The sequence below is a fragment of the Phocoena sinus genome, chromosome 17, assembly GCF_008692025.1.
Source record: "Phocoena sinus isolate mPhoSin1 chromosome 17, mPhoSin1.pri, whole genome shotgun sequence".
NCBI lineage: Eukaryota > Metazoa > Chordata > Mammalia > Artiodactyla > Phocoenidae > Phocoena > Phocoena sinus.
The window spans coordinates 67,165,424-67,181,232 of NC_045779.1; the positions used below are offsets into that span (position 1 = coordinate 67,165,424).

The following is a 15,809-nucleotide window of genomic DNA, read 5'->3' on the forward strand; positions in this document are numbered from 1 at the left end:
GCTCAGTAGTTGTGGCGCACGGGCTTAGTTGCTCCGCGGCATGTGGGATCTTCCCGGACCAGGGCTCGAACCCGTGTCCCCTGCATTGGCAGGCGGATTCTTAACCACTGCGCCACCAGGGAAGTCCCAGCCTCATGACTTTTAAGAAGAGCTTTTTTGTCCAGGGATCCTGGCTGACTCTTCCCTTCTTCCAAAGGATCCTGTCAGGGTGTTAGAGCCTGGATTAGTTTCCCAGGGCTGCCATGCACAACAGAAATGTATTCCTTCACAGTTCTGGAGTCCAGAATTCCAAACTCAAGGTGTTGGCAAGGTTGTGCTTCCTCTGAAACCTGTAGGGTAAGGACCCTTCCTTGTGTCTTCCTAGTTTCTGGTGTCACTAGCAATCCTTCGGGTTCTTGGCTTGTGGCTGCCTCACTCCAGCTCTGCCTCCATCCTCACATGGACTTCTCTGTGTGTGTCTGTGAGTCTCTGCATCTCTCTCATTATGAGGACCCCGGTCATTGGATTTAGGGCACCCTAAACCAGTATGGCCTCATCTTAACTTGATTGTATCTGCAAAGACCCTATTTCAAAATAAAATCACATTTACAGGTTAGGATTTCAATGTATCTCTTTGGGGGGTACAGTTCAACCCATAACAGAGCCCAAAGCAAAACGAGTTCCTCCAACTCTTCCTGACCACCAGCACAGCTCGCCCAAGGACCGCCTCTGGTGCACACACACGGATGACTTATTTATTTTGATTTTTTTTTTTTTTTTTGGCTGCGTTGTGTCTTCGTTGTTGCATACAGGCTTTCTCTAGTTGCAGCGAGCCCTGGGGGCTACTCTTTGTTGTGGTGCATGGGCTTCTCATTGCGGTGGCTTCTCTTGTTGCAGAACATGGGCTCTAGGCACACAGGCTTCAGTAGTTGTGGCGCGCGGGCTAAGTAGTCCTGGCTCGCAGGCTGTAGAGTGCAGGCTCAGTAGTTGTGGCGCACGGGCTTATTTGTTCTGCGGCATGTGGGATCTTCCTGGACCAGGGATCGAACCTGTGTCCCCTGCATTGGCAGGCGGATTCTTAACCACTGCGCCACCAGGGAAGCCCCCGGATGACTTATTTTTCACGTGGGACTGGACAGCGCCCTTCCCATTCACTATCCCTTTCGACTCCACAGCAGTCCCGTCGTGCATCCATTCAGACGTGCAGAAAATACTCCTCAGGTGTCTGCGGTGCCCAGCCCTGGAATACAAGGGTGTGAAAGACCGCTGTAACCCTTGCCCTCAGGGATCTTAAAGTCTTTAGTGCAGTGAAGAGACGGGAACATGGGAATAAACAGTTCAAATAATTGCAACTTCTGATGAGAAAGTAAAGTGCTGGGGAAGAGAACCCTGGGCTCAGCGGCTCGGCAGAGATGGCCACGTGAGGGGACCTCCTGAGCGCCTGGGGACAAGGAGGCAAGGCTTCTCCCCTGAGCAGGAAGGCGTCTGCAGAGACCTTGCAGGGGAGAGGGGCAGCAAGAGGGCCAGGGCGGGAGGAGTGCGGGGCGAAGCGGAGAGGGGCTGCATCAGTTCCTGGAGGAGGGCAGGGCCAGATCACCTGCAGTGAGAGGAGTTCGCCTTTTATTGCAATGACTGCTGGGTGTTCATGAGAGACTTTACAGCTAACTCTGGAATTAAGTGCACTCTTCCCTGACTGCCTTTAGGGTTCAGGGTTTCCCACCCTCAGCACTGTTTTGGCATTGGTGCTGGATGCTTCTCAGCTGTTTGCGGCGGGGGGGGGGGGGGGTCCACCTCACCATAGGATGTTTAGCAGCATCCCTGGCCTCCACTCACTGGAGGCAAGTAGCATCCCCTCCCCAGTCATAACCATCAAAAATGCCTCCAGACATTGGCAAATGTTCCCTGGGGGCCGGCAGGGTGGAGAGCAAAATCACCCTCCTTTAAAAACCACTTCTGTGAGTAAGTTAGAAAGAGAAAATCAAATCCCGTACACTAACACATATATATAGAATCCAAAAATTTTTTAAAAAATGGTTCTGAAGAACCTAGGGGCAGGACAGGAATAAAGATGCAGACGTAGAGAATGGACTTGAGGACACTGGGAAGGGGGAGGGTAAGCTGGGACGAGGTGAGAGAGTGGCATGGACATATATACACTACCAAATGTAAAATAGATAGCTAGTGGGAAGCAGCCGCATAGCACAGGGAGATCAGCTCGGTGCTTTGTGACCGCCTGGAGGGGTGGGATAGGGAGGGTGGGAGGGAGACGCAAGAGGGAGGAGATATGGGAACATATGTATATGTATAACTGATTCACTTTGTTATAAAGCAGAAACTAACACAACAGTGTAAAGCAATTATACTCCAATAGAGAGGTTAAAAAGAAAAGAAAAGAGCCACTTCTTTGAACTGGCGAGTCCCAACATTTGCAACTCCAGACATCCCTGTTATTGGTTCTGCCTCCCTGCGAGGGAGTTTTTCAACTAAACACATTTTGTTAAGTGTTCATTTCTCCGCTGTCTTACGTAAGAATATCGGCCAGTTGGCGTTTCTGATCTGTGTCACCAGGCTGAGTTGATCTCATGCTGTCCAGTATCCAGCAAGGAAGCTTGGTATTTGAGGGCCTTCGTGTGCAGTCTCTGGTAGACATTTTAACCAGTTGAGAAATAGCTCGACCCCGGCTCTCCCCACGCTTCCCAGCCAGGGAGGAATCCTGAGACCCAGCTGTAGTCACTGGTCTAAGCTTCCATCTCGCTGTTTGAAATCAAGGATTTGGATCCATGTCCATGGAAGAAGTTTCCTCTGAGTTCCAGGTTTCTCCAGGAGTCTCCTTCCTGTCTTCTCCCCATGCAGCCTAGAACAGCGTTACCGTTCAGCACTTACTTATTCAGCGCTTTCCACGCACCCTGCATTTCCCTGGGCGCAAGGGTGCTGCCGGGAAGGCCTGCGGTCACGTGGGGTGTGCAGATGACAAACAGGAGGCTGAGAAAGAAAGCAGAGAATTACCGGTGGCGGCACGTGCTTTAATGGGCTCAAGGGTGGTGGTCTCTGGAATTACAGGACCCTGTTAGTAATCAAGACACCCTCTCACCAGCCCTGAGCCCCTGCTTAGTCCTGGCTCAGGCCCTTTCAGGATCATTCCGTGTATTCATGAACAGTTCCCATTAGCTGACCGTCGGGGGCAGACTCCTTTATTGCTGAGAGGAACAAGCTCTGGAGCGAGCTGTGTCCTGCTCATTGAGAGCCACCTCTGTGAAGGGGTGAGAGCTGGTCTCCCTCGGCCGCAGTGGGAGGAGACCCCACAGGGACCTTGAACCTGCCCTGGGTGACGAAACGCCCTGCTGAGTAGCTGGGCAGGTCCTGGGTGGTCCGCTTCATGTTCTGCAGGATGAGGGATGGCAGCTGCTCTCTCCCTCCCCCAGAGTCTCCAGACAAGGGCTCAGAACACAGAAGGGACCTTGTAGCATCCGAGCCTTTGCGCTCAGGTCCTGTCGAAGGGAGAGGGACTCAGGAGGGTGGGGAGGGAGGATGAGTCCCCTCTCCCTGCCGTCCACTTGGCACCATGCTTTTCCCCTCCTCTGGGCCATCGGGAGGCTTTCTTCCTCCTGGCCACAGTCAAATACCGCATCTTCTTTCTATCTTTGCTCTCTCGATTCCTCTGGCTGCGGGTGTGTGAATCAGTAGCAGCTGCTTGGCAGGGTGCTCTTAGAAGATGCGGCGCACCTGCACGAGTTCTCGCCTCTCCTCCCTTCCCCCTGCCCGTCCTCCCACTGCTTACCTGGCCACCACCTGATTCTTCTTTTACAACACAGTTCAGAGAATAATCCACACCAGCTGCCTTAGGGAGTCTTTCAAAGACGCACAACCCGGCCTGTACCCTCCTCTATTTTAGTTAATACCCTTCAGCTCCCCCTGTCCCCCAGCATTGTCCTCAGGTTAATGCTCTAATGTCTTCATGGTCATTACTTGGCTTATAAGGCTCCGGTGGGCGCTGGCTGGGCTTCAGGAAGTGCCCCATCTGGGAACTGAGAGGTGGGCATTTCACCCCCGGGGAGAAATGTGGTCCAGCCACAAAGAGCAGGAAAGACTCAGAGATGGAAGAGGGTCGTGGTAGGGTTGTTGGCTGTTACCTCTGCTGAAATGGGGCCATTGGAGCCTTCAAAGCAGATCTGACTTGTGTTTTAACTGGATCGTTCTAGCTGCTGTGCTGGAAATGGTCTGAAAGTGGCAAAGGTGGAAGCAGATGGACCAGTTAAGAGGCTACTGCAGAAATCCAGGGAAGGGATGATGGTGGCCTGGCCACGTGGTTGCAGAGGCGATCGTGAGAAGTGATCAGATGTAAATATATCACAAAGGTAGAATTTGCTGGTGGATTGGATTACAGGGTATCCGAAAAAGGGTGATCCCAAGATTTCACCTTGAGCAAGTAGAGACTGAAGTTTCCATTTATTCTTATGGGGGATCAGTGGAGAAGTGTGGTGGGTAGGGGTAGAATCATGACGTTTGAGGTGTTAGTCAGGCATTGTTAGACATAAAAGTGGAGATATTCAGGAAGCAGCTGGCTATACGAATCTGCCATGTGAAGGCTAATTTCGTGTGTCACCTTGGCTAGGTATCCAGACATTGGGTCAAACAGCAGTTTAGATATGACTGTGAAGGCGTTTTTGGATGGGATTAACATTTACGTCAGTAGACTCTGAGGGAAGCAGATTATCTTCCACAATGTGGGTGGGCCTCGCCCAATCAGTTGACGGCCTCAGGGAAAAAAGACTGAAGGCCCCCGAGGAAGTGGGAATTCGGCCTCCGGACAGCCTTCAGACTTGAGCTGCAACGTCACTTCTTCCCCGGGTCTCCATCCTGCTGGCCCACCCTGCAGATTTTGGATTTGCCGGCCTCTACGACAAATGTGTGAGCCAATTCATTAAAATTATCTCTCTCTCCCCTATTATTTCTTTTGTCTGTTTCTTTGGAAAGCCCAGACTAGGACATGGAGTAAAGGGATAAGTATTTGGGTCCCTATTTGGGAGTCACGTTATTTAAGCCTTGAGACTGGGCGTGAACACCTAGAGGGCACATGTGGATAGAGAGGATTGGTCCACTGGGCTATCCATCCCAAGTGGCGAGATTCAGAAACCGTATGTGTATGTAACATTTACTGAGCACTTACTATGTGCCGGCCATCCTCCATCACTGGATGCTGCCTCTTCTTAAAACCAGACCCATCTATCTCCTTATTTGTTCTGGAAGGTTGGGAAATGGTCCCAGTGGAGCCATTTGCTTCTTTGACTGATGTTTCGCAATTCCTGTGTCTCAGCTCCTCCACAGTTCTGGACAGCAGAATGGAATCAGCTGTTCCTTCTCCTGTGTCAGAAACGGATTATTCCAGCATCTTCCTCCCAACCCATCTTCAGTTCCCCTAACCTCCAGCCTCTTGAAGCCATTTCATGTCTCTTGATACCCAGTAATCCCATCTATTAAAAGCCTTGGAGCCTCCTCTCTGGAAACTGTTGGTAAAAATAGTTCTGCAGCCCCAAGGAACAGGGTTATTTGAACTTGACCGCTTAAAAAACCTTTGGGGTGGATAATGAAAAGTGCAGGACTGTGGGGATGAATTTCCCTCGCCCTCTTTGTTCCTTGTTTTTTTGTGCGTGAGGCAGAATGTTTAACCTATATTTTCCAAGAACCGTGTAGGTGGGTCGCTGGGGACAATTGATTTTTAGGGAAGTATTGTTCCTCTGGATGTGGGAACCACGAAGCAAAGAATAACATTGAACAAGAGGCATCCCGATGACGATGATCAGGTCTGGGCTAATTATGGTGCCGTGTGCTGGGGCCCCTGTGTCGCCTGTGGTGTCACTTCTGCCTGAGTTGGATTTTGCTCCGGACTCAAGGTGACACCGGGATCCTTGTTCTAGCCAGATGTCAAATGGATTATCTACTTCCTAAGGCTGTGACTGGTTCTAAATGAGAAGAGGTGCAGCCTGGCAGGTAGAAGGGACACAGACCTTTGTGTAAGGAATACTGAGCTCTAGTTCCCATCCTACCCCTGGCTTGCTGTGTGACCTTGGGCAAGTCTTCTCACCTTTCTGAGCAGTGGCATCTTCATCTGGGTTGAGTTTGGGCTTGGTCATCTCTGAGGGATGGGGCTCCAGCCAGCGGGAGCATACATACCTTGAATAAAGGACCACCCTGCCCTCAGCATTCAACCAGCTGTTGTCTTGTGTGGGACCAGGGTTGCCAAATACATTTTTGGACCTTGTAATGAAATTTCCTGAATTGTTAGATGTAGGCAGTTAGTTGAGAAACATTTTAAACATCCTGTGGGTGGAACCTGTAGCCAGGAAGAGCCCGTTGGTTTTCAGTTTGCAGCTCCACGCAAACGCACTGTTCTTTGTGGATTATCACGGGCTGGTGCCCAGGAGCGGAAGGCTGCCCATTTGATTTGTTTTGCCTTCAAGGTACCGGGGGACCAAAGCCAGACTAGAAACGGGGGTCATGAGATCACTGTTGCCTAGAGGCCTAGAGGGAAGGTGTGGCCTTCCTTTCCTCGTGGGTGGAAATGTCCGCTGGGGCAGCGGACTCGGTCAGCTGGTCTCCTTGGGATTTAACCCCAGATCTAGCCACCAGCCTTGTCTCTGGTTCCATGGACTCTATGGCCTCCAGATCTAGAGGGAATGAGTCATTTCAATGTATTCGTTTCCCACTCAGCAGTGTAACTTGTAGCTTTTCTCTGTGTGTCCACATACCTCACTCTTTTAACTGCCACAGAGTATTCCATGGTTTTTGTCAACTATTCCATATTAATGGACACTTTGCTTTCATCTGTTTCCCCTTTAATTTCTACCTCCCCTGATGTCGTGCCATAGAATTTGTTTTGCTCACCCTCCACTGCACACCTCCTTCCTTCCTCCCCTCCCTCCCTTTCCCTTTTCTCCTTCCCTTGCATCCGTCCATCTCTGGATCCACTCACGAAACATGCTCTCCCTACAGATGCGAGGTATACGGGGCAAAATCCTGAGACCTTGCCTCTGGGAGCTCCAGTCCACTGGGAAACCAGAGAAAAAGCGCATCGTGGAGGCTCCCTGGAAGCAGGTTCTTCAACAGTCTTTACAAAGGAGCTCTTTCTGGCCTTTCGGAGGATGAGAATCTCCGAGGCAGATGCCAGTCTTTCAAAGGAGGAGTCCGCCTCGGAATGTTACCACGTCTGCTTCCTGGGACCTTGCAGAACCATCGTCGGCCGCCCGTCCTCCCCTTTTCCCCATTGCTGGAGGCTGTGGCTTGAGCAGAAAACCCTCAAGGTTGGCTCTGGAACGATGACCCTGAGAAGGGAGAGGTGCTGTCGTGAGTTGGATGGGTGGCGTTTGCCTTTGGTGTGGAAGCCATCAGGACCTTGAACAAAGCTGCAGATCGGAAGTCAGCCTAAAAATGGATGCAGAACCTCAGGTCTTCTTCTCTCGAGGAAGTTAAGTAAAGATGAATAAAAAAGGGAGTGAAGGTGTTGTGTCTCTCAGAGACAAGACAGAGAGGACGAGGCGTCTACAGTCACCGTGCCTTTATTTTCCAAATGGGTTTCAAATGTGTATTTTGTGCCAGGAGCTGTGCTTCCCTCTCCTTTCGTCCTCTGCTTCTTATCTCGTAGGCATCTTGATGGTGATCACGGTAACGATCCACAGAGCATCACTTGCTGGCAAACGGGGTTCTAGGAATGGAAGAATTAGTGTGTGCAGTGCAGAGGCCCACAGCCTACTCTGCTCTTAATCACCCGGGTCACCTGAACAAGTCATTTAAATAATGTTTCTCCATTTTGTCCCCTGTAAAGTAGGGAAAGTATCGCCGTCTTCCTTCTAGGGATGTTGGAAAGGGTACAATGAGTCAATCCACTTGAAACACCTAACCTAACCCTGGAATGGCTACCTGGAATATAGTAAGTGCTCAATAAACATCACACACGTGCATCCACACACACACGTGTCTCAAATGTCTCCTTATCTGAGAGGCCGTCCTGGCCACTCTGTATAAACAGTTCCCACCTCACCGCCCCGCCCCGCCCCCGCCACATCTCCCTCTCCCGTTCTTCCTCTATTGGTCTCTGGAACACGTATCATATGACCATCTGACCCCCTATGTAGTTACTTGTTTATTTGTCTATTTGTTGACTGTCTTCCACCCCCGCCCCCTCTCGAACCCTGCAAATGCCGAGATCTCTGTTACTTGTATTTAATGCTTTAGTCCCTGAAGCGTGGGTAGGTGCCTACTAAATATGGGTTGAACAGATGAATCTCTATTTTAGAGTTGACCTCCAGGCCCAGACTCAGGCACAGGGAGGTAAAGCGACTTACTCAAGATCACCCAGCTACCAGCAGCTGAAGAGTCTGGAATCATTTAAATCTAAAGGTTTAAATTCTAATTTAAACCATGAATGCCTCCCTGCCGGTAAAACAAAAAACAGAAAAACTAAGTGTAGTGCCTGCCACACAGTAAGGATTTAGTAAATGTTAACTAAAAGTAATAAGGGTCATCATTCCCGCAGCAGTTGTCCCCTGCCCCGGGACACCCCCGTTTGGCTGCACCCCAGCTTTCTGAGCAGTACTCAGCCATCAGTGGGTGCAGTCTTGAGAAGATTAGGTGGCACCCAGGCCGGTGGGCAGGTGTGGCGCCAGAATTAAAGTGAGTTCGTGCCCTTTCCCGGAGGGCTGCCCAGTCCAAGGGAGGGAAACGGCACTCTGTGGAAGATGTCGAGTTCCCGGTGTGGTGCCTGTTTCCAGAGTTGGTGGGAGCTTCCAAAACATGCCAGTGTCTCTCCTGGTTGTCCTTTCACTTGCTTTCTTCTTTCACCCAAGGCTGAGGCGGGGCTTGCAGGGATCTTAAAGGGCAGGAAATTGTCTCCATTTTCTGGACCTCGTCCCAGTTGTCCTTTGGAAGGTTTTATTGCTCCCATCTTTAAGATTAGTAAACTGAGGTTCAGGGAGGTGTAAATACTGAAGCCGGGATTCAAACCCAGGCCTGCTGGATCCCAAATACCTCACAGCCCTGCCCCACTGCTCAGATGCTCTTATAGTTGGATTCTGATTTGTCAGCATGCATTTTTTTTTAAGCATCCTTGAACTATTGGACATGTTTATTTTTTTCCTTAACTTTTCATTTTATATTGGAGTACAGTTGATTAACAGTGTTGTGTTAGCTTCAGGTGTACAGCAGAGTGATTGTTATACATATACATGTTTCTATTCTTTTTCAAATTCGTTTCCCACTTAGGCTGTTACATAATACTGAGCAGAGTTGCCGGTGCTATATAGTAGGTCCCTGTTGGCTATCTACTTTAAATATGGTAGTGTGTACATCTCAATCCCAGACTCCCAATCTATCCCTCCGCCTCACCCTTCCCCTCTGGTAACCGTAAGTTCGTTGTGTAAGTCTGTTTCTGTTTTGTAAATAAGTTCATTTGTGTGTTGTTTTTTTTTTTTTAGACTCTGCATTTGAATGATATCATATGATATTTGTCTTTCTCTGTCTGTCAGCATGTATTGAGCAATAACTCCAGGCTGGGTGCCATGCCTCATTTATTTTCCTTGTTTGCTTGTTATGGTTTTTAAACTGTTTTCTCCAAACGAGGGGACGGTGCGTGTAAGAGGTACATGGGGGAGGATACTTTGTCTTGTAATCTTGTGATTCTTTGGATTACAGCAGCTATGGGGAAAGAGCCCAGGCGCTGAAGGAACGCTGCCCTGAATTCAGATACGAGCCCAGCCTCTGAAGTTGCTGTGTGATCTGTGTCGAGTAATCAGCCTCTCTGAGCCTCAGTTTCCATATTTGTAAAATGGAACAAGAACTCTTACTTGGAGAAGACGCTGAGGATTTGAGATATTAAATAGAAAATGCCAGGATGCTTGGCACCCTGGTGCTTGGTTGGCCATCACTAAGTTGTGCCTCTTATTATTATTGTTGCTGTGTTTTAGCACATGGTGTTACACTTAAATGTTACTTCTTTCTTTGCCCTATCTACCTTTGTCCCTCTTAAGGGTGCAGACCGAGCCTTATTCATCTCGGCATCCCCGCCTTCTAACACAATTCTTGGTACGTGGTTGATGTGCACTAGTGCGGGGCAGATGAACGAGTGAATGAATGAACAAATAAAGGGGCCCATGGTTTGTCGGGACCACTCTGGCCAGCTGTTGGGGGATGTATTTCCTGGAGTCTTATCCCCTCTTGTCAGATCCAGGCTGGGACAACGGTACGTAGTTCCATTGTTCCCAGATAGCACTTCCTATCTTAATGTCTCGGCCAGGGCAGCCCTCGGCCACACCCTGCCCTGCTGCCCTATCACCCACCCCTACCTGGACGCTGGCGGGCTCCCCGCTAGCCTGCCCCGAAGAAAGCTTCCACGGCCCCTCGTCTCCCCCACTCCCTTCAGTCACAACAGTTGTCGAAGGGGGCATTTCCTCTCTCCAGAGCTTTTCACATTCCAGTGAAGACCTAGAAAACGCTAAATCAAAATGCTGGGCATGAGCCTGACCCTTCAGAGCTCAACCTACGTCCTCCTGCCTTGCACCCCACTCTCCCTTTGTCTGATTGGTAAGTCAGGACTCATCCCTAGTCAACCGCTGAAGAAACCGAGGCTCAGAAAGGTGGGACTGCTAGTAGCACAGCTGTGAGAGGACCTAGGGCCACTACTAGCTCTCCACACCTAACCGGTGCTTTTGCCACTAGTTCCCTTCCTGGTTGCATCGTTGGTGTGCGGGGCCCTTCTCTGTTGCCAGAAGAGCTTTGAGGGGTGTGTCACAACGTTAGTGACGTGGGCACTCTCAATCTGTTAGCTCAGGGTGGCCTCCCACTGCCCTGTGAGGTGTTCGGGGTCCAGGCATCGTCACACCCACCCAGCTGGGGAGGAAACAGAAGCCTGGAGGGCCGAGTAGCTTCTGGAGGTGACACAGCTTGGGGTGGTGGCACTTTTCCTTCTGCCAGCGTTCCCTTTCCTGCTCAATTTGACTCATAGATCAGTTGTTCTCAAACGCGGTTTCACATTGGAATCATCTGAGGAATTTAAATATCTTGCTGCCAGGACCCAACCCCCAAAGATTCTGACTTAAAATTAGTCAGGAGTGGAGCCCAGGCATTGGGGTTATAACATCTCCCCCCGGGATTCTCTGGTGAAGCGGCATCAACAACCACGATCTCAGATCATCCCTGTTACAGGGCTGTTGGGAAAGCTGACAGTTCTAGCAGTTCCCAAACTCTATTTCAGACCGAGTTCCAGCCCTCCTAAATCAAACCTGGCCCGCCTTTGCTCAGGTTGATGGCCGCTTGCGTTTCAAAAGAACTGGCAGTGCTGAATTAGGACGCTAGGGGAATAGGGGGATGGAGAGGTCCCAAAGATGTCATGTCTTGTGTCCCTGTTGTGTACTGGACCCTGTTCTAGCACAAAGAGACCTCTGCTGATGTCATCCCCATTTCACAGTTGAGAAGACTTGCTCAAGCTGGTAGGGGCCCGAGCTGGGACTTGAAGACAGAGAGCTGGCTCCAGAGGCCACTGTTTTAATCACTATGTCTGTTGCTCTGCTCTGTGATGAACTGGTTCGCACTCGGCTGAGAATTTGCTCTCACCAGCTGATCCTTCACGGTGATGCTGAGGCCTCGATCTGATCTGTCACCCTGCTGCTCAAGAGCCTCTAGGAGTCCCCATCGCATCTGTGGGGGAAGGGCAAACCCTTAGCACAGCCTGTGAGGGATTCCCCTTACAGTCTGACCGCTGGCAGACCGTTCTTTCACACTCCATGTCACACATGCTGTTAATACTGTTTGAAAAGCTCCCCACCTTTCTCTGCCTGGTGAACTTCTGCTCTTCAATACCTAGCTCAAATATCCTCTTCTCTCATCTGCGAAGGAAGAGTCAGTGATGCCTTCCTCTGTGGATCACGAGTTCCTGGAGGAGTGGGGCTCTGTCTCACTCATGGTTTGCTCTCCTCACTCGGCATCTACCAGTGGCTGGCCAGCCTCCCACGTGTAGGATGACGTCCTTTACCTTAGGTTCCACTTTATTTCAGCCACGAAGACATATTCTTTTTTTTTTTTTTTTTTTTTTTTTTTTTTAACATCTTTATTGGGGTATAATTGCTTTACAATGGTGTGTTAGTTTCTGATTTATAACAAAGTGAATCAGCTATACATATACATGTGCTCCCATGTGTCTTCCCTCTTGCGTCTCCCTCCCTCCCACTCTCCCCCTCCCACCCCTCCAGGCTGTCCCAAAGCCCCGAGCTTATATCCCTGTGCCTTGCGGCTGCTTCCCCCTAGCTATCTACCTTACTACGTTTGTTAGTGTGTATATGTCCATGACTCTCTCTCGCCCTGTCAAAACTCACCCTTCCCCCTCCCCATATCCTCAAGTCCGTTCTCCAGTAGGTCTGCGCCTCTATTCCTGTCTTATCCCTAGGTTCTTCATGACATTTTTTCCCCTTAAATTCCATATATATGTGTTAGCATACGGTATTTGTCTTTGTCTTTCTGACTTACTTCACTCTGTATGACAGACTCTAGGTCTATCCATCTCATTACAAATAGCTCAATTTCATTTCTTTTTAAGGCTGAGTAATATTCCATTGTGTATATGTGCCACATCTTCTTTATCCATTCGTCCGATGATGGGCGCTTAGGTTCTTTCCATCTCCGGGCTATTGTAAATAGAGCTGCAATGAACATTTTGGTACATGACTCTTTTTGAATTTTGGTTTTCTCAGGGTATATGCCCAGTAGTGGGATTGCTGGGTCATATGGTAATTCTATTTGTAGTTTTTTAAGGAACCTCCATACTGTTCTCCACAGTGGCTGAACCAATTCACATTCCCACCAGCAGTGCAAGAGTGTCCCCTTTTCTCCACACCCTCTCCAGCATTTATTGTTTCTAGATTTTTTGATGATGGCCATTCTGACTGGTGTGAGATGATATCTCATTGTAGTTTTGATTTGCATTTCTCTAATGATTAATGATGTTGAGCATTCTTTCATGTGTTTGTTGGCATTCTGTATATCTTCTTTGGAGAAATGTCTGTTTAGGTCTTCTGCCCATTTTTGGATGGGGTTGTTTGTTTTTTTGTTATTGAGCTGCATGAGCTGCTTGTAAATTTTGGAGATTAATCCTTTGTCAGTTGCTTCATTTGCAAATGTTTTCTCCCATTCTGAGGGTTGTCTTTTGGTCTTGATTATGGTTTCCTTTGCTGTGCAAAAGCTTTGAAGTTTCATTAGGTCCCATTTGTTTATTTTTGTTTTTATTTCCATATCTCTAGGAGGTGGGTCAAAAAGGGTCTTGCTGTGATTTATGTCATAGAGTGTCCTGCCTATGTTTTCCTCTAAGAGTTTGATAGTTTCTGGCCTTACATTTAGGTCTTTAATCCATTTTGAGCTTATTTTTGTGTATGGTGTTAGGGAGTGATCTAATCTCATCCTTTTACATGTACCTGTCCAGTTTTCCCAGCACCACTTATTGAAGAGGCTGTCCTTTCTCCACTGTACCTTCCTGCCTCCTTTATCAAAGATAAGGTGACCATATGTGCGTGGGTTTATCTCTGGGCTTTCTATCCTGTTCCACTGATCTATATTTCTGTTTTTGTGTCAGTACCATACTGTCTTGATTACTGTAGCTTTGTAGTATAGTCTGAAGTCAGGGAGCCTGATTCCTCCAGCTCCTTTTTTCGTTCTCAAGATTGCTTTGGCTATTCGGGGTCTTTTGTGTTTCCATACAAATTGCGAAATTTTTTGTTCTAGTTCTGTGAAAAATGCCAGTGGTAGTTTGATAGGGATTGCATTGAATCTGTAGATTGCTTTGGGTAGTAGAGTCATTTTCACAATGTTGATTCTTCCCATCCATATTCTTTTTATCTTCTGAATATCAGAGGATTTTTCTTTTTGTAATGAATTCTTTTCTTCAGGGTTCCTCGGGCTCCACATTGCATAATTGACATTATTTACTGTGTTTTCCCAGGCCGGGCTGAGGTTTCAGAGGAGTTCCGAGCTCCTGTGGAGATTTGCTTCTCTCCAGCCTTGGGCTCTCTGCACTCTTGAACATCTCAGGGCCCAGAAGAAAAAGAAGAAAGCCAGCCAGTTCTGGGAGCAGCCTGGGTGAAGAGAGGTAGGTGTGTCTTGTTTAGTGTCCAGCTCGATTCCTGAACTCAACCACCACGCGCCAGGCAAGGCAGAAGCAAGAGGAGTGGTGTCTCAGCAGCCCGAGTGACATTTGTTTGTTTGCTCATGTGCTGTTGTGGGAATGGTAGCAGATGCTCAGCAAGGAGGAGGAAGGTGCTTTTAGGACAGCCCTCCCAGGCTCTGAAGAGGGCGGGCACACGGGGAGCCCCTAGCTGTCAAGACCCAGTGTGAGACTTTGCCACGGCTACAGTGAAGGGGGCAGGAAAAGTCGAGCTTAAAGTTGCTGGGTGAACTCTCAGAGTTTATTCTGCAGAAATACATGCGTAGTTGCAGATGATGTGAATAGGATCTTCATCTCAACATTGTTTGAGATAGCAAACAGTGAGACAGTTTTTATTTACTTATTTCTCTATTTACTTATTGACATACAATGCCTAATTTTTATTTTAGTTTTTTATTTAAATTGAGGTGTATTTGATTTACAGCAGCAGTCCCCAGACTTTTTGGCACCAGGGACTGGTTTCGTGGAAGACAATTTTTCCACGGAACGGGGCGGGGGACGGTTTCAGGATGATTCAAGCCCATTACATTTACTGTGTGCTTTACTTCTATTATTATTACATTGTAGCCTATAATGAAATAATTATACGGCTCACCATAATGCAGAATCAGTGGGAGCCCTGAGCTTGTTTTCCTGCAACTAGATGGTCCCATTTGGGGGTGACGGGAGACAGTGACACCTGACGTGTGTTGCTTACGTCCAGTCTAGTCTGTAAGATATGTCACTTGCCACTCACTGATAGGGTTTTGATATGCGTCGGCAAGCAATTGATTTATTGTGGTCTCTGTGCAGTCAAACCTCTCTGCTAATGATAATCTGTATTTGCAGCCACTCCCCAGCGCCAGCGTCAGAGCCTCGGCTCCACCTCAGATCATCGGGCATTAGATTCTCACAAGGAGCGCGCAACCCAGATCCCTCACATGCGCTGTACACAGTAGAATCTAATGCCACCGCTGATCTGACAGGAAACAGAGCTCAGGCAGTAATGTGAGCGATGGGGAGCGGCTGTAAATACAGATGAAGCTTCGCTCGCTCTCCCGCCGCTCACCTCCTGCTGTGTGGCCCGGTTCCTAACAGGCCATGGACCAGCAGTGGTCCGTGGCCCGGGGGTTGGGGACCCCTGATTTACAATATTGTATTCGTTTTGGGATGACAACATAGCGATTCAAAATTTTTACAGATTAGACTCCATTCATAGTTGTTATAAAATATTGGCTATATTCCCTGTGCGGTACAATATAGGCTTGTAGATTATTTATTTTATATGTAGCAGTTTGTACCTCTTAATCCCCTGCCCCTATCTTTAGTGCCTAGTTTTTAATTGGATTACTGGATATGTAAAGAAACAGAAGAATTTGACCCAAACTTAGGGAGAAAAATAGTCAATAGAAAACAGAGGGCTTCCCTGGTGGCGCAGTGGTTAAGAATCTGCCTGCCAGTGCAGGGGACATGGGTTTGTCCCCTGGTCCAGGAAGATCCCACATGCCGCAGAGCAACTAAGCCAGTGCGCCACAACTACTGAGCCTGCGCTCTAGAGCCCGCGAGCCACAACTACTGAAGCCCGCGCGCCTAGAGCCTGTGCTCCGCAACAAGAGAAGCCACCGCAATGAGCCCGTGCACCACAACGAAGAGC

The 15,809-nt window shown here is 48.8% G+C and overlaps 1 long non-coding RNA gene across 2 annotated transcripts in view; it reads left to right on the forward strand.

Annotated features, from left to right (window-relative positions):
* Positions 1-15,809, forward strand: part of LOC116742347 — a 396,625-nt gene that overhangs the window by 192,712 nt on the left and 188,104 nt on the right. For both annotated transcript variants that reach the window (XR_004346443.1, XR_004346444.1), the window contains exons 5-6: positions 6,970-7,903; positions 13,955-14,101. This is a non-coding gene — a long non-coding RNA (uncharacterized LOC116742347). The remainder of the gene's footprint in view (positions 1-6,969; positions 7,904-13,954; positions 14,102-15,809) is intronic.